At 56.8% G+C, this 21,594-nt stretch overlaps 1 protein-coding gene across 1 annotated transcript in view; it reads right to left on the reverse strand.

Moving 5' to 3' along the window:
* The window catches only part of LOC307175746 (zinc finger protein castor homolog 1), a gene marked incomplete at its 3' end in the record, with an annotated part of 105,508 nt that extends 84,325 nt beyond the window's left edge, over nucleotides 1-21,183 (reverse strand). The window contains exon 1 of the mRNA XM_079901197.1: nucleotides 21,150-21,183. The remainder of the gene's footprint in view (nucleotides 1-21,149) is intronic.
* Nucleotides 21,184-21,594: the final 411 nt, after the last annotated feature.

Genomic DNA, 21,594 nt, shown 5'->3' on the forward strand with positions numbered 1-21,594 from the left:
CAGGGTATCCAGGGGCAGCAGCTTACGGCCTCAGGTGGCGGCAGGCACATCTGGCTGAAGGATGAGCTTTTCTGGCTAGCCAGCTCTGATAGGCAACTACACTACTGACCTCACTCCCTCCTAGCCAGGGGCAAGTCACTGTGAACCTGCCTTCCTTGAATGGGGAAGAATTGCAGAGAGCCAAAGGCGAAAGAGACCCCACAGAGCACTATGCCTGGGCCCTCTGGGGCTCTGCCTGGCACTACCCTGCCCAAGTCATGGGAATACTGAAGAGGCCACAGCTGGAAAGTGGAACGTGCCCCAAATGCCCTTGCCCTGGTCCCAGCCACCCATCGCTGATGGGCAGTGCTGGCAGCACTTCTAGGCCCCGCCATGGAGCACTACTGGACCAAATTCAGCTTGGTCAGGCCAGGCAGCCTCACCAGAAGCCCCGGTCAGTAAATGCTTCAGAAGCATGCCTCTCTCCTCACGCTCCTGGCCCCATTTCTCGGGTTCTGGAGAACACAGAGGAGAACCCCACTTGCTACCCGGACACAGGTATCATGAGGCAATAGAACAGGAGTTACAAACTTTAGTGAGCAGCGAATCACCGGAGAAGGTCCCTAAACCTGTAGAGGCCTCAGGCCCCTGCTTCGGAGATTCTGGTTCTGGATCTGGAGGGACCCAGGATCCAAGTTCTTAACCTGCCCCACCAGGGAATCTGATGCAGGCAGTCCCAGGCCCACACTTAGGAAGCACCAGCAACTCTGTTATTAGCCCCATTTTGCAGATGAGGGAACTGAGTCCCAGGGAAGTTAAGTCACTTTTGAAGACAGGGCAGAGCTGAGATTCAAAGCCACCTCTGAGTTGTTACCCAACCTGTGCAATGCCTTCTCAAGGCTGTGTCAGGCACCTTGCCAGGCCATGTGGAAGATAGGGACCAATGAACCACAAACTTGTCCCTGAGGACTACACGGCCTAGTGGAGACACAGAGTGTCAAGCAAACAGCAAGGCCCAACATGCCCAATACATCACTAAGGGACAGGGACATGGGAGCACGGGAGCAAACGTGGGGACAAAGGAAAGGCAGGGGCCAGTATGCAGCGGCAGCCAGCCCAGGGTAGGAGGCGCTCCCTCAGGGTCCCCGGGCCAGCTGAGTGCCCAGCAGGGCTGTGCCACACTTCACCTGGCCCAGGTGGGAGGAATTTCCTGAAAGGCTTCTGCAGATGGGGCGAAGGAAGGAAGAGAAGGCCCTTGGTGGTCCCCCTGACCACGGATGTGCACGTGCAGCTCATGAATATTTTAGTGGCCATTTATTTATCCCTGCACCATCCAGCTGCTGGGGCCACAGACCCAAGGTGGATAAATATAGCCACTGGGCAATCAATGAGGCATCCGCTCCACACCGCCCCCCCGCCGCTCCCCCCGAGCCACATCCATTAGGCCCCTTGTTCCCACAACCTGCTGGCTGGGCACCTTGTCCTGCTCAATTGGTTTCCGATTTTCATTAGCGGTAGAGGCACAGCCCCGCTCCAAGCCTGGGCGTCCCCCTCACCCTCCTAGTCCCTCCCTGCTTGGGCTGGGCATGGAGCCCGAGGCTGCCGTCAGCCTGGAGGGGCCTTTCAGAAAGCCCAGCCGACCAGGGCGGTGAAGTAGAGATGTGCAGAGCCCAGCGGCCAGACCTCACTTCCCTGGCTGGCCCCTGCGCAACGCAGAGAGAGATGGGGTTTCCTTAGGACCCTGCCCCCCAGACCAGGGCCAGCCGGCAAAGGCGACGTCGTTACAGAATACTGGGGCTCTCCTTTGCTCACCCGGAAATTTCTGGGGGCCTCCAATGCCTTACACCTGGGGGAAGGGTGCCAGAGAGGGAGTTCCATTGGCTGTAGCGTTGGGGTTCCTGAGGCTGCCACAAGGGGACCCCTGTTCCCCTGGGCTGGAAGTTACATACAAGCCACCCTGGCCTCCTGTCCTCCAGGGCCAGGCCTGGCTCCAACCTACCATCCAAAGGAACAAGAGTGAGCTGCCGCACTCTCTTTTAGGGCCTCAGATCAGACTGGAAGGCGCTGACCAGTTCCTGGCCTCCACTCCTCCTGCCAGGCTGAGGGCATCCCAAGCAGGCTGGGGCTCAGTACCTGGGGGCACTGTGTCCAGCCAGACAGTGACTCCAGCGGCAGCCTCAGCCCTGACAGGGGTCCTGCCCCCGCCCCCCTCACTCATTTAACAACTAGTTCCTAAACCCCACCATGTGCCAGACATTGTCCCAGGTGTACAGCTGTGAAAGAGGCAAAGCCACCCAAATGCCCTGCCTTCAGGGGGCCAGACAAATAGCTAAACAACTAAAGAGTTCTAGAGGACAATAAAACAAGGGATGTAATAGAGTTACAGAGGAGAGAGGTGGGGCTACCTCAGCAACCTCTGAGGAGGTGACATTTGAACCAGAGATAAGTGAATGGGCCTTCCGGCTGAGGAAGGTGGGAAGGGGATGGGGAAGGTCTCAGTCCCAAGAGCCGACACAGGGGAAGATGCCAGAAGGAGTACCCACAGACCTTCCTTTGGTGCCAGGTGGCCAAGGGCTCAGGCCAGTGGCTAGCAGGACAGTGCCCCTTGGCAGGCTGGTACAGCATCAACATGGCCTGGGGAGGGGTAAGAGAGGAGGAAGGACAATGGCTGGCAGAGGACCAAGGGCAGGAGGTCACCTGCCTGCTGGCTGTGAACACAGGCCCCTCCTCCAGAGCCACTGCCATGACACAAGGGAGCCCAGCCAGGCCTGCATGGGGTCCTACCTGCCCTGGGAGCTGCAAGGCCACGGGGTGACCAAGGACCAGGGCTGTCTTCAGCCCCTCGACTCCGCCCTGAGCCGGCTCCAGAGACTAGGGCCTTGACTCTCCCATCCATGTCCATTCACAGCAAGGACACAGAGGGTGGGGTGGGAGGTGAGAAGAAAAGATCAGGCATAAATCCCAGGGGGAGATGAAGAGGGAGGCAGGCCTGTGCCTTTAAAAGAATTTTCATTTAAAGGCTCTTCTCTCTTCTACCATTTCAGTGATCTATATGCAAATATGCTAATGAATGCAAATTAAGACACCACTTTTAGTCCCAATTTAATAGAAAGCATTAAAATACCATTTTTTTTTCCAAAAAACTCCATATGCATGAAGGAAGGATTTTTTTTTCTTTTTTTTTTTTTTTTTTTTTTTTTTTTTACTTTTCACTAAAGTCACATTCCGGCAGCTATTTTATGCTGTCAAAATGTTCTCAACAAGGGGAGATTTGACTGGCTTCTCTGAGAGCCAGTCATAGGAAGCTCAGGCTCTGCCTCTCGTTGAGTTTTTCTTTTTCTTTTCTTTTTTAATTTTGGGGAAAGAGGAAAGAAAGACAGAACAAAACAACAAAAAAACAGGACACCCAAGAGTCTTTTGAAGGGCGCTTTTATTTTCAGGCCAGGCGCCGATCCCCTCTGTGTAAAGTGTGTGTTAACCCACAGCTGCGGGAGATGCACGCGTGCGATCTGGTTGGGTGTGCTTCTGGTCGGTCACTCCTGCTCTCTGGAGCGGGTGCAGATGAAGCACGTGGGGCCGTTCTGTGTGTGCCACTGGCGGGAACATCCTCCCGGGGGCCTGAACCGCCTGGGAGGACAGTGCCCTTGGTGAGGGTGCAGGAGGGCAGGCGGGCCCCAGAGCGGGGTGGGGGGGGGAGTTGGGGGGGGGGCGCGTGGCTGGCGTGGCCAGGGTGGCCCAGCTCAGCAGCCCCAGCCGCACATTGAGGGCTGTCTATTTTCACTGCATTCGCCGCTCTGTAATTAAGCTCACTGCTCCCACTTGGGCTAACAGACCTTTTCCAGAGGGCGCCCCCCACCCCCACTGGGCCCATTCCCCCTTCTCCCAGCATTCTTGGCCACTCTGTCCTCCCACAGACCCTTCAGGAGACTTCAGATCTTGGATCTGAAGGGCCTTTGTCAGAACAATGGCACCAGCCCTTGAGCTGCGCTGCAGTCCACCCCTCCCCTTCCCCAGGGCCCTCTCTTTGGGGTTACAGTTCCTGATTAGACCTCAGTACTCCAGCACATGCATTTTGCCTCCACTGTTCCCGGCCTTTCCTTCCTGGCTGAATTTACTCAGGGCCTGACCTCCGGGAAGCTGCAAGGTGCTCTGATCCCAGCCGGGCTCCTCCCAAAAGGGTGACAGGCCTCTCACAGGGAGAAAGGGGCAGGGCAAAGGCAATCCTGCCACGTGGGTGTCGCCTTCGTGGGCGAGGCTCAGCCCTGGGTCACAGCGAGTTGCCGTTTTACAATCAGGGTAAACACTGACCACCACCAACTTATGGGGAAGGGCCTAGGAGCTTGTCATGTGTTGGTTCGTTTACTCTTCTCAGCGACTGTACAGACGAGAATGACCAATTCCAAGTCACACATACAGAGAAGCAAGGCTCAGAGAGGTGCGACCACTGGTCCAAGTCTCAGAGAAACGGTTGCCGAGGGGCAGGGTGAGGTCTGTGTCATCCACACTCCCAGCACGAGCTGAAAGTCAGGGAGCGGCGCCTCCCACCCCAGTTTGCCCTCTACCACGCATGAGGAACCCCAGCTGCCCCACTCGGGGCTTCAGCTCCCCATCCGTAGAATGGGAGAGGGCGGGCACAGCCATCCACGGCTCCTTCTGGCTCCATCTGTTCCCGACTGTGAAACAGATGGAAGAGAAACAAGGGTGGGGTGGGGGTCTCCCCGAGCCGGGCAGGGAGGCAGACTGGCTCCCCAGGGCCGCCCCACACTGCGGTAGAGGCCCTGCAGGCAGTGGCCAGGAGGTCAAGCAGATCTCAGGCAAGCGGGGAGACAAATTGAAAACTGGGGGTAGAAGGTAATCAAAGAAATCAGAAAAGTACTTAGGTTGGGCCTTAAGGAACGAGAGCAGACGCCCCGCTCCACGGACTGTTCAGAGGAAAAAGGGCAAAGACAAGAAGAGAGAAGACCCGCTGGCGTGGGCCCCGAGGCTGGCAGTGGGTGGAGGGTGGGGACTTGGGACAGACACAAGGGGCACAAGCTCTGACTCCCCGATCCGAGGCCTGGAGCTCGGGCTCAGGGTGACGGGAGGGGGCTTCGCACACACGTTTCTCCAGCGAAAATGCAAAGGCAGGAGAGGAGAGCAGTGCTGGGCTGGCAGGACAGGGCTCATCTAGCAGAGCCCACGGTGGAAAAAGAGAGATTTAGGTATTTACGGGAAATACACTTGTTGGTGCCAAATGCCTGGTTTTACTGTCGGGGGAAAAAAACAAACCCAACCACCGAAACTCGTCCTCAACTGAGAATCCGCACGGAGGCAAACGATTTCCCCATCAAACCAGTTTTATCGGATATAAATATCTAATTATTCGTACCAGGCCCTGGAATGCCAGACATTTTGCAGCTTTTACAGCATGTGTAGGAGTCTTTATAAATGACATACATACACACATACACACACACATCTATAGTTATATATTAACAAATCTGATTTGAATTTCATCTGCATTATTTTTTGCTTAGTGGGTAGTTTTTTTTTTTTTTTTTTTTTTTTACAAACCCAGAAAAGCTCCAATGTTTTCGGTGCTGCTCACACCCTCTTTCTGCGGAGGCATTTTACGAGCCTTAATGTGCCTGACCCAGAAAGCTCCGGGGAAAGGGACCCCCCCCCCCACGCCCCGTACCACTTTGCAGTGACCCACACGTTCCCCCCACCCCCCAGGGCCATTCGGAAATGCATACGTACTCGCTCACAGCACTTTACAACCACAGGACCCACGGCTGCACGTCAATACCTCACACGTGACACAAACATGAGGTCCCAAACAGACACACAGAAGTACTGACTTTTCGAACGTAATGCACATATTCCCCGGGTCAGCGTCCACAAGCCATGGATGACGGCAAAGCGCTGGGCAGAGGGGGCGGGAAGGTGGGAGGGGGAGGGGGAGAGAGGGGAAGTTGTCTTATGGGGAATAACGTGGATCAGCCTGTCATCTGGAGACCCATCTTCATCTAGAATTAATGCACTAAAGTTCTTCCTCTAAATGGTTTTAAAGAGACAGTGGATTCTCGGCCCGGACATGGCGGCTCGGCGTGCAGCTGGTCCGGCCTCCGCAAGGGGAATGGGCAGCCGATTCTAGCCAGGCTGAGTCCGTTACCTGCCCACCCCTGCCCTTGCCCCAACCTACGACCACTGTGCTTTCTCCCAACTCTCCCAACTTTCCAACTCGGTGGAAAGAAGTTTAAAAATCTCTGGCTTTTGCGGCTCCGGACCCAAAGGCTGTGTTGGAGTGAAGAATGCGAAAGCCCTTGGCTGGGCAGGGTGAGGGGCGGGAGAGGAAGGGGAGTGGGTGGGCGAGGACTTGAGACCTCTGAGCAAGCTGCTAGAGCTCGCGCCGCGGTGTGCGGGCTGGCAGCAGCCCCCTGGAGGCAGTGCTAAGACGGCGGTGCAGTGAGCCCCGCAGAGGCCTGAGTGCCCCAAACAGGAGCCCCCAGGCTGCTGAAGCCGAGGGCACAGGGGTGGGGACCGGGGGAAAGGAGCTTGGAACCGCACAATCCAGGAGGACCCTCGGGGAAATCAGGGTCAGGGGAAGCTGTCCCTTGAGGCCCAAGGGCCGAAGGAACCATTCTAGTTAGAGTGGTATTTGGAGAGACTCTAGCCAGGGGCCGGCTGTCCGCACGAGAAGGAAAATCAACCCCATGTCCAAATGCCCCCCACCCACACCTAGAGATTCACGGGGAGAAAGGGTTTGAGATTAAGGAGGGCCCCGGGCCTCTGCCGAGAACCTTCTAAGAATGCCCGCACACCCTCTGCTCAGAGACCCGCACTCAGGGGGATGGGCTGGGGGCCGGGGGAGCTGAGAAGAAACAGCAGCAACAGGAACAGAGTTGAGCCATTTCAATTATTCATATGCCAGATGGATTCTTTTCCTGCCTTTTTTTTCCTATAAAAATAAGCAGGGAGGGAGAAGGTCTTATGACCGTCTCCAAAATGGGAAGAAGGAAGGGGAAAAGGAAGAAAAAAATAGAAATCAGGTCCCCCATTCGTACCCACCCCCTGCCCTGGAGACCCCCTATCTCCTGACAGGAGGGCAGGAGGGACGGAATGCCCTCTGTTGGGCAGGGACCAGAGGTGTCATTTCGTTTCTCTATGAGCAGAGAGCAAGAAGCAAGGAAAATTGTCGAAGAAAGGGAGGGTGAGAGAGAGACAGAAGCACGGAGCATGGGGTGGAGGGGGGAGGCAGGCAGAAGAGGGTTCCGACCTTCTGTGAAGGATATAAAAAATCCAGCTGCCTCAGGGGACACCCAACTATCTAGCATATTGCTGTTAAAATGTCTGCAAAATTTAATACACTTGGCATGCCATCTAATCAGTCCTTGGAAACTCGGGCACTCTCTCCCTCCTATGATCAAAGCACCTCAGAACTTCTGCCTATGGGATTCCCACCCCCACCCGTCCCCCCCATTTTAGATAAAGTTGATCCCCCCCCTTATAAAAACAGCTGCTGTGGCTTTTAGGACACATTTCATCCTGAAGTTCACCCAAGGTCTAGAATCTAGAAGGAAGCAGAAGAGCAGGGAGAGCCGGGGGTCGGGTGCTATTCGCTCCAGGACTTTGCTACCCAGGCTTCTTCTCCTTCTTAGCAGGACAGACGAAGGGCAGGCATGCACTGACAAGGTCCGTGGTCCCGAGATGGGCAGGCAAAGGCTGCTCCTTCCAGGGAAGCTGGCAAGAGCCTGACAGCTCTTATTTAAATAGCTGTCCAGCACACAGAGAGCTGTGTCCTCACCAGAACGCAGACATATGCCAGTGTACCCATGGACACACGCCCAGCCATTTGCTCCATCAAGCCACCCATTGTTGGGAAACTTCTGTGAACCCCACAAGATTCCGAGGCTACTCCAAGTCCCCAGCAGCCAGCTAGGAAGTTTCCAGGTTAGCCCAAGGATGGCTGCCTGACCTTCTACCCCAAACACAGCAATTAGAACCCTGCATGACGTGGATACTTCGGCAGGTCACCTGACGCTTAAGTTTGACAGAGACCTTGTAGACCTTGTAGAATTCCTGAGTGGGACTGGAAGGATTGATCCCCCCAAATCTGTACCCTCCACCCCAGGAGAGTTCTTGCCAAATCCTCTTTGTCCTTTTTTTTGATTTCCTCACCTCTGACTGACCTCAAGTCTCAGGCGGCCTTAAATAGGCCTAGAGGACCCTAAGAGGCTCAGGGAAGCCCAGAAAGCCTGTATCATGCTAAGGTACAGTGCTTCCTCAACAGGCCCAGACCGGGGAGGACCTGAGCACTGCATCTGCAGGGAAAAGCCACAGAGGCCAGGGAAACAGAACACAGGTGGCCCCTATGTAACTTCCCTGCCCCCTCACCAGGCAGGTGGGAACAGAGGCAAACAGGTGAAGGGGATTCAAGGGGGTGCGGGCAGGGCCAGCTTGCTGGGTGGGCAATCCACGCAGTCACACAGGGCCCCACGCTCAGAAGGGCACGTGCTTGGTTCAATGTCCTACAGCTGCCATCGTAAAATTCTTAATTTTAGAAAGAGGGGCCCTGCATTTTTATTTTGCACTGGGTCCCGCAGATTATGCAGCTGGTTATGCAGCTGGTGGGTTTTGGAAGATCAGAGGACCTGGGTTTGAATCCCAAGGCTCTATCCCCTATAAGCCAAGTGACATCAGAAAAGCCACTAATTATCTCTGGTTGCAGGGAGCCTCGTCTATAAAGTGGGGGTGATCACGCTGCTCTCAGGGTGGCCGAGAGGACAAGGAGGGTAAAGCGGGGAGAGAGCTTGGGGAACATGATGACACGCTGCTATCCACACGGCGTGCTGACCGGCAGGGGAAAGCACGGCCTGTTGGCGTTGGTGGTTGCTTCCCACACCCCAGGGATGACCTACTCCACTGTGGCAAGAGGTCTCCTTCCAGAGCAGCACAGCAGGGGAGCCTCTGGCGGGCCCAGCCCGGCTGTCCCCGTTCACAGGTGAAGAAACTGGGACAGAGTCAGCAGCTGACCTGCCTGTTGTCACAGTGCTGCCTCCAGGCAGGGCGATGCTGAGGACATACTGTTCCTGCTGTCCAGGCTCAGCCTTGGCCGCAGGACACTTGAGATGGGGACAGTGAGAAGGAGGGGTAGGAGGCAGGATTTGGAAAAGGGGACGGAGGAAAGGCCTCTTTACACTCCGTCACACACACATGCGCATACACACATACACACGGCAAAATTAAAGCTGAGAACTTGGCTAAAAAGATAACTCCTACCCCTGCTCCATCGAAACTTATTTTAGGGCAGGAGGTAATTGCCAAGGACCCAAATAAAAGCCAACCGCAGGCTGTAAGTGGCTCCAAGTCTTTAATTAGACCCCAAGAAAAAATAGTGGCGAAAAGAAAATGAAAGTAGGCGAAAGCTCCCCGAGGAAGGCATAAGCATGTGGTCTCCTCCCTCCCCTCAAGTCCAGTGGCTTCAGATGAAGGCTACCATTGCCTGTGACGGGCATCAGCGTGCTAGGCGGGCACTGCCCACTGTGGGGGCTGGCACAGAGCCAAGAGGGCACTGTACACCCCGAGCAAGGGCCAGCCCAGGTCTGGGGTCCTTCTCCCAGGGCCTCCCTATGCTCCAGCCCACGGAGGCTGGCCTGGGGTCAGAGCGCCATGGGCCAAGGGGAAGGTGAGCTGTTTCTACCAGCCCTGCAGTCAAGGGAGCAAGGACAGGAGAAAGCTTTGGGTCTGGAGTGGACTTTGACCCACTCAAAGATCTGCCCATCAAGCCACAGGGCCCAGCTCCTTGGCCACGGACCAACCCTCCCACTCAGCAGCACTTTCCCCACTCCCTGGAGCTCTCTTCAGGCTGCGACCCCCTCCCCAGCCCCTCTCCTGGGCCTGTGTGGAGTTGGGTGGCTCTGAGATCCTGTGGGCGAAGCAGGCTTCTCCCCGCAGGGACCCTCCTAACCAGAGGTGCGCTCTCAGAAATCCTCTGGGTGACAAGTGGCATGTGACCGAAACCCCCGGCCGCTGTGCCATTCCACCAAGGCAAGGAAAGCAAGGAGGCACCAGCCACTCCGTGACCCCCTCCCAAGTCCCCGTCCGGTCTCTGGCCTTTGAAGAACACAGGTGACCTTCGATTAAGGGTGGAGCTGGGAAGAAAAGGATCCGCTGTGCTTGGGAAGGTCGCGGCCTGCACAGGGTGTGTGTCGACGCTCTTGCCTCTCATACAGACAGAACCCAGTGGGCCAATCAAATCCCACATGTGGGAGGAACTTGCTAAGTGCCAAGACCAGCATGTGCCAGATGTGGCGGAAGCAGTGGCCTCCACTAATGTCATAACAAAGGCCAGGCCCCAGTGTCAGAAGGGAGGCATTCCACCCAGAGTCTGCGAAGGAGCCCAGGAGAACACACCCCAGCCCACGTGAAGGAGGGAGCAGATGCTGGCGTCCCGATCCTTGCCTTCTCACGGTGGCAGGATGGTGAAGTGGGCTCACGACCAAAGCCCAGTGCACTACAAGTGGGCACAATCAAGTGGGGGAGAGGGAGACCCTGCTTCACCACAGCTGGCATCAGAGGCAGCAGGGGCAACCACGCTGAAGGCCCCTGTCCTGCTCCCCACAGCTGCCTGGAACCAGTGTCACACCCACACGTGGCTCCCCTTTAGAACGGGCACTCGCTGAGAGTGGGGTACACTGTGCTCCCCTTTCACAGGCTCTCCTCTGTTCCTGCCCCTTCTAAGCTGAGCAGAGGAGGACAGACTCCAGAATCCCCATTGAGTGGACTGGCCTCCCAGTCAGAGTGGCAGGCCATGCCCTGCTGTATTATACACTGTACTCTTTAGCCATTTCCTCTCCCCTTTCTCAAACAGAACTTTAACACAACAGATTAGGAGTAGGTCTAACAGCAACAGGGGGGCAGCTATCCCTCATTCAGCATCTAAGGGTCCCAGGCCCTGTCACAGGCACTCTAGAGATGACATTCCTGCAAAGAAGGTACTACTGTGCCCATTTTACAGGGGAGGACGCTGAGGCTAAGCGTGGTGAAGTGATGGCCACACATCTACAGAACGGTGGGCCTGACTGCAACTCAGGTCGGCCTGGTTCCAAAGTCTGTCTCTCTCCATCACACATTTCTCCCAACTAGTTCTCCTGTCTGACCACTAGATCTAGGCAGGGGCAGGCCTGGCTGACCTCTTTTCCCCTGTTGCTCTGTACTGGGTTCTCTGGGCGCTGGTTTAATGTACGCCAAGTGTAATGTAGGTGACAAGCATGACCCCATTCCCAGCCACCTGCCATGCCCTGCTGTGATGTCCGAGGCCTGCACGGCCACAGCAAGCTGGAAGGTCTTCCCAGGAGGAGAAGCAGGAGTGAACCCGACCTTCCGAGGCAGTCCCAGTTATCGTGTCAGTCAGGAAGGGCCTCCCTGCCCGCTCCCCTCCTGCTTGCTTTGCTCTGCGGCAGGTGGTCAGACTTCCAGCCATTGGGATAAGTGGAATTCCTCTTGGATGAGAAGCCCTGTGGCTTCTGCTCACCAACTTCCTTCCCAGCTTGGGAATGTGTGGAGAGCAGCAGTCCAGGCCCCTGGCAGAGGCTGCAGGAGTCCTGATAATTAATTAGCTCTCCATCCTCCCCAGGTGCTCACCAGACACAACCAGATGGTCCCAGCGACGCGCCCTCTACCGCCATCCTCCCCTTGGAACCACACGGCATCTTCCCCTCAGGCTCCCCTCCATCTTTCCCTTCTATGCTGCAAAACCCCGAGAGAGCCCCTTCTCCCCTTCTGCCAGGCCTGGGCCCAGACAGCCCCAGATGGGCAGGGAGGACGTGAGAACCCTGGTTCAGGCTCGCAGGACTGAGAGTTCTAGGTGGGGCCGAAGTTCAGACAGGTTCCAGTTTCTCCTCCTGCCTTCAGTCAGTTCAGTTAGGGAGCTGAGGTGGGATCGGTGCGGGTGGGACCCAGGGCTGAGTCTGCCCCTATTTCTTGGAAATGTTAAGAGATGGCTCTACATCCAAGAGACTCCAACTTAAAACCCCAAACAAATAAGGCCTGGCCGGTACCCCCTCCCCGCAGGAGGGCATCACATAGAAGCTGCTCCAACCAGAAGCAGAAGCCTACTGGGGCCTCTACAGCACCACGGACACACCACTGGCTTTCTGTTGGCACCTCTAGGTCCTAGGAGGGGTGGTGGCCTGCAAGGTGCATGGCTGTGCCCTCTAGACGGCCAGCCTGTGCAGGGACACTAGGCCCAGGCAGGGGTGCAGAGTAACAGAGCAGTGGGGTCCCAAGGGCAAGGAGTTGGAGTCAAGCAAGGCTGGAGCCGCAGCTGGGAAGCCCTGGAAGGTCCGAGGCCCAGGAGGCGGGATGGCCCTCTGCAACAGGTCCTGCTTCGGGGAAGACTGCACAGTGACTGGAGCCCAGCATCGCTCGGCAGCCTGTGCCCCGGTGCCAGCAGTTGTGTGACGTGGGCTCTAGCTGGTGACCCTGCTTCACTTTTCTGGGCGTCGGTTTTCCCACGTAAAAAATGAGCCTGAGCTGGACGACCCTCGGGGTGGCCGGGAGCTGGTGCGTGTGGTGTGATGGGCAGAAGGCCTGCTCGCAGTTACGCTCAGGACACGTTCACTGAGATCATGACTGTTGTTGTTATTTTCATAAGCATCACTCTTTTTGATTCGAAATATTCTATAAGCTTCCTTTCAGACAGCGCTACAAAGTAATGGGGAAGATCTGAGCTTACAGCCCAGAAAGCCACATTCCCTGAATTTTTTATGCCCAGAATCGAAACTAGTGAGGACAGGGTAATGATGATTTGATCAGAAGCTGTGAGGGGTCTGGCCAGGTTTCGTGAGCCCGAGTGACCCAGGACTGGCCCGCCCAGGATCCAAGAGGCACTGACCTCAGAGCTGTCAGGAGAACGCAGACAGGTGACCGGCTCTTCCGGGCCCATCTTCATGGGGATGATCTTTGGGGTGAAGCATCTTTATCTGGGGCAGCAAGGGTTAATGCAGGGCTGGGAGAGGCCAGGCAGCACGGAGCACTCCCTGTTTATTAATAAGCTATTTATCACCAGCTTTGCTTTTAATGCCATTTGGGCTTAATGTCGTTAATGAAATATAAATACCCATGCTAACGATGTCGGTCAGAGGCAGCATGGGCAGCAGACGGCTTGCGAAACAGGGCCAAACCGCGGGGCACGCTGGGGAAGAGGCTGAGAGCTCGGGAAGCGGAAGAGGTTCCCCCTGGCTCGGCACCCCTAGCCCCCTTCTGCTCCCACCACAAGACTCCCCAGCTGGCTGTGCCGGGAAAGGCTGGGAGGAGGGCAGCCCGGGGCTGGGGGAGAAAAGAACTCCCTACACAGGATGCTGTTAACTCCCAGAGAACACAGCGGGAGCCAGAGCTCGCACCTCAGGGGCAGTGCCCACCTGGGCATCAGGCCCCTTGGCTGCAGGAGGCTGGACTACCACCAGCTGGCAGCAGTCCCCTCTCGCTGCCCTGACTTCTCTGACCCGTGGGAATGGAGCCCGGGTGAGAGAGGTCATGAGAGGGAGCAGTAAGGATGCCATCACATTTTCCAATAAGGACCCCTCCCCACCCCTGGAATGACATCCCAGGCAGCCTAGTTCCAGTGGATAGCACACCCTCCCTAAGAAGCTGGCAAGGGGCTGCTTGGCAGCCTTGAAGGTAGCTCAGAGACGTGGGCAGACGGGTATTTCTGGTCAGTGCCGCGAGGCCTCACAACGTGGAGGTGGCCCTGCAGAGCAGGCTGTTGTCCCTGACCTCGTGCCTGAACTGGCCTGGCCCCTCCCACACAGGGAGCCATCCCTCCGTCCTCTCCCTGGGCTCAGAGCAGATGCCGTTAGCGGATGACCACCTAACCCAGATGACCCCACGGACTTCAGGCCTCGACCTCAGGAGACGCCACGGACTGATCCCAGACGCCAGCCTCACCGGGCGGAAGTGGTCCTGGGACTTGCTCCCCAGCCCGGGGACCACAGTGCCTTTGGAGGGAACTTGGACTCCACTCAGGCAAGGGCCACCTGGGCCCAAACAGAGGTTGGAGACTTTGGCAGGTGGCTGACCTTCGCTCCAGCCTCCTCTCCCCGTACCGTGGTGAGGGGGTCGTTGTGCCACAGCCCCACCCTGCTTGCCAAGCCCCCAAACAGCCCCCCAAGGGCTCTGCCTCTTCCAGAGGGAGCTCCAGGCTGTTCCAGGGAGGGAGTCCCACAGCCTCTGGCCCTAGGTGCTCAGAGGTGCCTGAGAAAACGCAGGACCACTGGCAAACTCTGAATTCCAGATAAACGGCGAATACTTTTTTTAGTGTAAGTATGTCCAAAACATGGAACATGGAACATACTTACACTGAAAATGGAACATACTTACACTGAAAATGATTTGCTGTTTGTCTGAAACTCAGATCTCCCCGGGCATCCTGTATTTTTATTCGCTAAATCGGGCAATGCTCTCCCACTCCTCAGCAGGTGGCACCTGGCCGGTGGGGTCGGTTTCTGGTGGGCAAGCAGGACTGGAAGCGAGGGGGCAGAGACCGCCCCCCCCCGTCTCGAGACAGCAGTCTCCTTTCAAGGGGTCCTGTGCAGAACTGTCCCCCACCCGCCCTCTCCCCTCACTGGCCACTACTGCACTGCCCAACACCATGGCTCACCTGTGGGGGTCCCCTCTCCCCGCACCCCCCAAAGTCACCTCCATGTCCCCAAGGAGTACCGGACTCGTTTGCTGGGGCTTGGTGGAGCTCAGCTCAGCGGCTAATCCCCTGGGTGGCTCCTGTCAGATTATTAATTAGCTAAAGCAGATCGGTCCTGGAACAACACACGCTTGGACTTCAGATAAAGCAGGCCAGGGAAGCCGGGCTGGGGGCGGCTTAAAGCGACAAGACCCCGTTTCTGAACTGCTCCCCGAGGTGGGGCTGTGGCGGCCGGCAGGGCTGGGGCAGGGCGATTGCTGACAGCCCCTCTGCGCTCCTCACGTCCGCTCAGGAGAGCACCTCGGAGGGGGCTCGGGGGTTCGTGCAGACGCACCTGGACGGGGGCGCAGGCGGCCCATGGGAGCAGCAGCCAGCCACAGTGGGTCTTGCTTTTTAATAAAGAGCTTGTGCCCAAGCAGATCACGTCACTCAGAATTCTTCAAAAAGCTTCTCATTCCACTCAGGGCAAAAGCCTGAGTTCTCACGATGGCTCCAAGGCCTGCAGGATCTGGGGGCCACCCCGCCCGACCCCCTTGACCTCACACGACATCTCCCCAACTCCAGCCACACCAGCCTCCCTGCTGTCCTCCAACGTGCCAGGGGTGCTCTCGCCTCTGGGAGCTCACACTTGCTGTTCCCCAACAGGAACCCTCTTCTCCCAGATATTAATTAGGGTGGCTCGCTCCCTCACTTCCTTCTGTCCTTACCCAAATGTCACCATCCCAGGGACGCCCTCCCTAGACGCCACACCTAAGCTGACGAGCCATCCACCGCCACGCACACTCCCTATTCTATTCTATCCCCCAATCGTGCTTCAATTTTCTCCCCGACACACATCCCATCCAACATCTACTTTATTGCTTTAACTCATTTATCATTTGCCTCCCTCCACGAAAATGCTAATGCCACAAGGACAGGAATTCTTGCCTTGTTGGTTCACTGCTGCAGTTCCAACCCGGTTTGTAGTGTCATCAAGCATCAGTAATGCTTGACGGACGAAAACGAAAAATGAACGCCTGGAGGTTAGAGGTCAGGATCTGGACCACCACCTCTTCTGGCTCTGAGTCCCATGTGGCTGAGCCCTGGCCGACCTCAGTGGGCTCCCCAGACACCCACTTTTCCCCCACAATGCTATTCGAGCCCACCCTTCCCTGGCTCTGCAGCACACCAAGTGTTACTTGTATCCTGGTCCTAGCATCACCTAGATGCATTTCCACGCTCTGGGCCTCCCAGGGATGTCCTAGGGGACCCATCTCCTCGCCACCCCAACCCTGCCCTACCAGCTGGGACTGCTACTCTCTCTGCCCGGGAAACAGTACGGGGTGGGACGACGGTGACGAGGGGGAACACCAGGGCTCCCAGCTGCTGCCCGGCCCCAGCTCTGCTGCTGGCAAACTCCTGGGCTCGGATTGTTTTGACTTGAGTCGGTGAAGCTGAAATATTTGAGTCACAACGGCCCTAAACTTCATTACCAGCTCTCAACACAGATTACTAAGGGAAAAAAGTTACTTTTAATTGCTTTTCCCGATTAGCATTTCTGGAGAAGAAACTAGTGATTAATTACACCCTCCCTCCCCTCAACCGCCCAGGGCCGCAGGGGTCCCAAGCGCAGGCTACCAGAAGGCGGCTCAGGGTCAGAAAAGGCTCCTACTCCTGAAGCGCCAAGAAACCAGACTAAACTGGGTGGTGAGCGGAAGGTGGGGACCATCCCCAAGGCTGATTTAACAGAGAACCAGCAGCTGACGGTGTGGGGAGGCCCAGGGGGGCGGCCTCATGCCTCAGCGTGGTATCCTCTGGGCTGAAGGACTTTCTCCCGGACCAGGACTATACCTGGGTGGATTCTAGAAACAGAGAGGTCAGGAAAACTGGGAGAAGACAGAACGGGGAACCTGAAGATCCGCAAGAGAAGACGACGCGTTCCCAGCCACTGGGACTCCCCTCGTGTGCAAAACCTGCCGTCGCTTCTCCAACGCCAGCGTGTTCTTCCTGTGGAGGCTCCAAGGTCACAGGACGGAGGCAGGGCAGAGTGCTTCTCCCCTCGTCCACGAGATGTTAACCCTCCCAAAGCCATGGGCCGCTGTCCCCTTTGGAGCGAGCGCATCACCCTGGGTAGCTCCAGGCGGGCAGGCGCTGCCAGCCTTGCCCAATCCCTCACCCCTTGGGTCTGTGCCTGGTGGAACCCAGAGGCTTCCAACGCTGCTAGGAAGGCGGGAGGCACAAAGGAGACCTGGGGAAGGAGGCCCAAGGCAGGGATGTCGGCAACACCAGGCAGAATCCTCACACAGATTACAAGCCAGAAGGATCAGTAACTCTTCCCACACCATCTCCCCATCACGTCTCTGCCCAGTACAAAGTGGCTACGACCTTGGAGTCCACTGATCCAGGGTGTCACCTGGTGGGGGGGTGGAGGACAGGGGCCCCCGCTCCCCTCAGCCAGGACCTCCCTCTCCAGATGCCGCCCCTCCACGCCTCCACCCCAGCTGCAGGCTCTGGAGCGGCCGGCCCCACACCAGATCAAAGCCCTGGAGGACGGAGTTAGAACTGTCCAGTCCAGTTAGGAGTGAAGGCCATGGATCTAGTGCAGGCCATGGAGGCAGAAAGCAGAAGAGCCTCCCATGCATGCGCGGACACACACGCCTGCCCACCCAGACGCACCCTCCCCCACGGCTCAGCCCAGTGTTTTGATGCCGGCAGACACACCCAGGAAGACTGGTTGACACCCCCTTAGAGCCAGAGGCACCAGCTGCGCGTCTGGGACATCCCCATCACCCCCCGCACGACGTCATCGCCAGCCTGCCCTTCTGCTCCCTCCTGTCACTCCCCCCGGAGGTCAGGCCTCCAGAGCTTTCCTGGAGGGCTGAGCTGGCCCATATCGCTGTGAATATGTTGCCAGCATGGGCAAGTCCTCACTGGGGACTCCACAGCCGGCCGGGACAGCTTCACACTCACTCCAGCCAGGCTCTGGTTGCTGTCTGGGCTATGCAGCACCCACCCAGGGGGGTCGGGGATGGCTTGGCTGTTACAGCATCGCTGCTGGGACTGCCTGCCTTGTCCTGGCCCAAGCAGATGATATCAGGACCCAGGAGAGTGGAGCCTCAGCTCAGGAACCCTGGAAAAAGGGACAGTGGCCTAGGTCAAGTCTGATGAGGTACCTAGGGCAATTCACACTGTGAACTGTGGAAAGACTTTCCATGTGGAGAGACGGCCAGGACCCCTGCCCATGAGCTGGGGCTGGAGACTATGCTGGCCGTCTGGAAGTGAGGGGGTCTTAGACAAACCCATTTTTCAGCTCTTAAAGCTGATCAGCTGAGGTTCTGTGCATCCAGGCACAGAGATCATATTTAAAGCCACAGTGAGAGGAACTACACGAGCTTCTAGGCCCAACCTCAGACCCAGCACAGAACCCGTGGAGCAAAGGCACGAAACAGTCTTCAGTGCAGCATCTTAGGGCCAGAAGGACAGTGAGCTGGAAAGTCCCTGCTGAAATCGGTGCTAGGTGCAAGCAGGCCTTGGGCCTTCCCTCCACATGGTGCTGACCCAGGGGCGCCTAATGCCCTCCAGCAAGCTTTCTTAGCAACCAGCACAGCGCCCGGGGTGGTGCTTCTCCCCTTGGCACTGTCAGGTGAGAGAGAGGAGACGCAGGGCCAGGCATCGGGGGCCTGGAAGGCAAGAGTCACCCTGGGGTCTTGTCTCTTCTTCCAACATTCAATCCATCAGCAAGACCACTTTACTTTCCCTTTAAACACACATGGACCCTGCCCCCTTCTCCCCATTTCCCCCTTCTGTCTCAGCCACTTTTACTGATGTCAAATGGAGGAAAGGAACAACAACAACAAAAACCTGTCTGTGGGACATTCCCAGGGCGAAGAGAAAGGTTCCACTTGGTTCCTAAAATCACCAAAAGCCCCATCGCAGAATTTAACCCAGTGGCTGAATTCAGACTCCCACTCAGGCGGCTGCCTCCTCATTTCTGCCCGTGCCGCCGCCAATGCGTTCTCACCACGGCAGCCCCAGCCATCTTTTTAAAACAAAATCAGATCACTTCACCTCCCTGCTTGAAACCCTCCAGCAGCTGCCTGTCACCCAAAGAATAAAGTCCCAACTTCCCCTGGCACATCATGTCCTACATACCCCAGCCCCACCCCATCCACCTCCCAGCACTGGGGCCTCTCTCTGTCCCCTGAGCTCCCTGAGCTCTCAGCCTCAGCTCTTCCAGACTAGTTCTCCCCTGCTGAAATATTCCACCGCTCTTCGGATGGCTATCCACTTCCTATCCTTCCATCTCAGCTAACCGTCGCCTCCTCAAAGGAGCCTCCTCTGACTGCCCAGTCACTTCCCACCACCGCATCCATTTCCATTCCACACTAATGATTTCCTTGTTGTTTTCTGTGGGTTGGTTTTTTTGTCTGCTTACCCAACCAGAACTCCATGAGAGCCGGTCGTCTTATCACTCTATCCCTAGTGATCGGAAGACACCAGGCCCTCCATAACTATTGAATAAACAGAACCAGATCTTCTGTGGCATAGCCAGAAGTGGGGAGAATCTGAGTCAGACAGGATCAGGCCTGCAGACCAGGCCTGAGCACAGACTTACCCCAAGCCCACACTCTGGTGTGGTAAGGCGGGCCACCTCTGAGACCACGGGTCACCCCTGCCACACAGGATCCTAGCCTGTGACCAAAGGGCCGGGTGAGTGAGAAGGGGCTCGGCCATGACATTCCCACTTGGAGCCCTCTGAGTTCCCAAGCTTCATTATCAAGCCCAAGACGGCCGGTGTCAGGATGCAGGAGTCCCAGAGGACTCAGGGAGCCCATACCCCACGCCGGGTGCAAATCCCAGCTGGCACGGCCCCTGGGAGTCAACCATGAGTGGAAACTTCAGAAAGGGAAAAACTAATGGGCGTGTTTTGCCGAGGGAATGAAGAAAACAAAAAGCCTGCCACTGAGGACAGAACCGGCCAACACTGCCCCCTGGAAAGGGGCTCCACAGGCACTCTGGCAACCTGCTCACGCACGGGGTACAGGGAGCTGGGGAGATCATCCAGAGGCTCAAAGACGCGTGGGCTTGCCATCCCAAGACCCATGATCATCAGGGAAGTAGGGTGGAGCAAGAAGAGCCCGGGAAGGAGCAGAGAAGTACAGGTGCCGGTGCTGACCCGGCCAGAGGGCTGCACAACCAACAGCCTACACGGCCCCATCGCCATCAGGGGACAACAGCCGTACATCTTAAATGTGGATGGACCAGTTCCTGGAGGGTGATCGCATTCTGGACACCAGGAAGAAGAGTCTCAGACACGTGGTTGCTCCACCACCACAACCAAACGCCACATTTCCATCTGATTTGCAAATCTCTAGGCCTTACCCAGGGCTTCTGCTAGTTCCCGAGGTGGCATGGCCCCAAACGACCAGGCCTGCAGCTCTGGGGACCACTCACACCCCAGTGGGCAGCAAGGCACACATCTCTGCAAGTGCTTCCTCCCTGCGAGTTCAAAGTCCAGAGTTGCAGCACTTGGCCACTGGAGGGAGGGGCAGGACACGTCTGCCCTTGGCGCCCATGGAGGGAGAGCACGGGAGGGAGAGCACAGGTGGGTGAGCCGGGGCCGCAGACTCCAGCCTGGCACACGCAAGAGAAGCAGCCCCCAGCCCTGCCCTCCCAGCCACGCTCTCGGCCCTCAGCCTCAGCCCCCACCCTAAGACGCTGTCAACTTTACCAACACCCAACCCCTCTGGGCTGGTTCCCTCCGGATCTTGAGAGAATACTGACTAATGATCAATACATGGTAAGTCACATGCTGTGTGTCAACCCTCCACCCCAAGAACTGCCAAGTTTGACACCTGTAGGTAAATATCTGACAGTACCAGCCCTACAGGCTACCCACCCCAGGTGTAAGCACTTGCCTTAAGCAAGGGCTACTTCTGAGCCGGGGTCAAAAGATACCTGTGGCCTCTTCTCTAAGGAGGGTCCTGCCTGGGCTGGCGGGCCCCCAGGAGAGCCCCAGCAAGTCATGCATGAGCTCACAGCAGAGCAGGAGTCGCTGCACACACAGACAGGCTGGACTTACCGTTCCCAGAGGTGGTGTGCAGAAATGACCTGACACGTAGCTCCAGGAGCAGTGTCTGCCAGGGCACAGGCCTCACCCGGAGAACCTGCACACTGCTGGCCCCGTTCAATGTCATACAATGGTAACGCTGGGAGGATTCTTCAGGGACAGTTATTCCAACCTCTTTCTTTTACAGGTGGGAAAACAGAGGTCCAGAGGGGAAAAAGCAGTGAATCGACCACAGAGCCAGGGCCCAAATGCAGATATCCTGTTCCTAGGCCCCGGCTCTTTTCTCGAACTTGCAAATTCTCACTTTCACTTGGGGTGGCTAAGCTACCACCGCTGAGAAAGGCCTACGCAGTCCCTCCCCTAAGAAGGAAGCCCTGACCTGGTCAGTCACAGCTCCCGCCCACGTTTCCCAGTGGCATCTTGGGAGTGGGGAGCAGCTACCTTTGCATCCCAAGAAGCCGGGGTCCGAAGTCCATTCCAACACACGCCACAAGAGTTGCAGGACCCCCTTCTACAGGACGGGTCGACGCCGTAACAGCGGGAAAGGCAGGTGGGCTGGAGAGGGTCTTTGCCTTCACTCAGCGAGGTCTGTTTACCTAACAAAAGGAGAAAGGAAAACAGATTATTAGGCTACAACTGAGACCCACACAGCTACTCAGAGAGAAGGACAATGGAGGGTAAGGTTCGGACACCTTGCCCGGCAACAGGCCAGCGAGGTGAGAGATTCTTGGACCTTGCCTACCAATCTGCAGATGGCATTGCCGTGGTACGTGCCATGCCTGACCCTACAACAAATGCACCCTTTGCACAATTATTAGCCAACTGCTATGCAGTCGTCGCACCTAATAAAAGAATCAAACAGGTAGGAACAAAAATAGGCCAATCA

Source organism: Stenella coeruleoalba (assembly GCF_951394435.1).
Source record: "Stenella coeruleoalba genome assembly, chromosome: 1".
NCBI classification, from domain to species: Eukaryota; Metazoa; Chordata; class Mammalia; order Artiodactyla; family Delphinidae; genus Stenella; species Stenella coeruleoalba.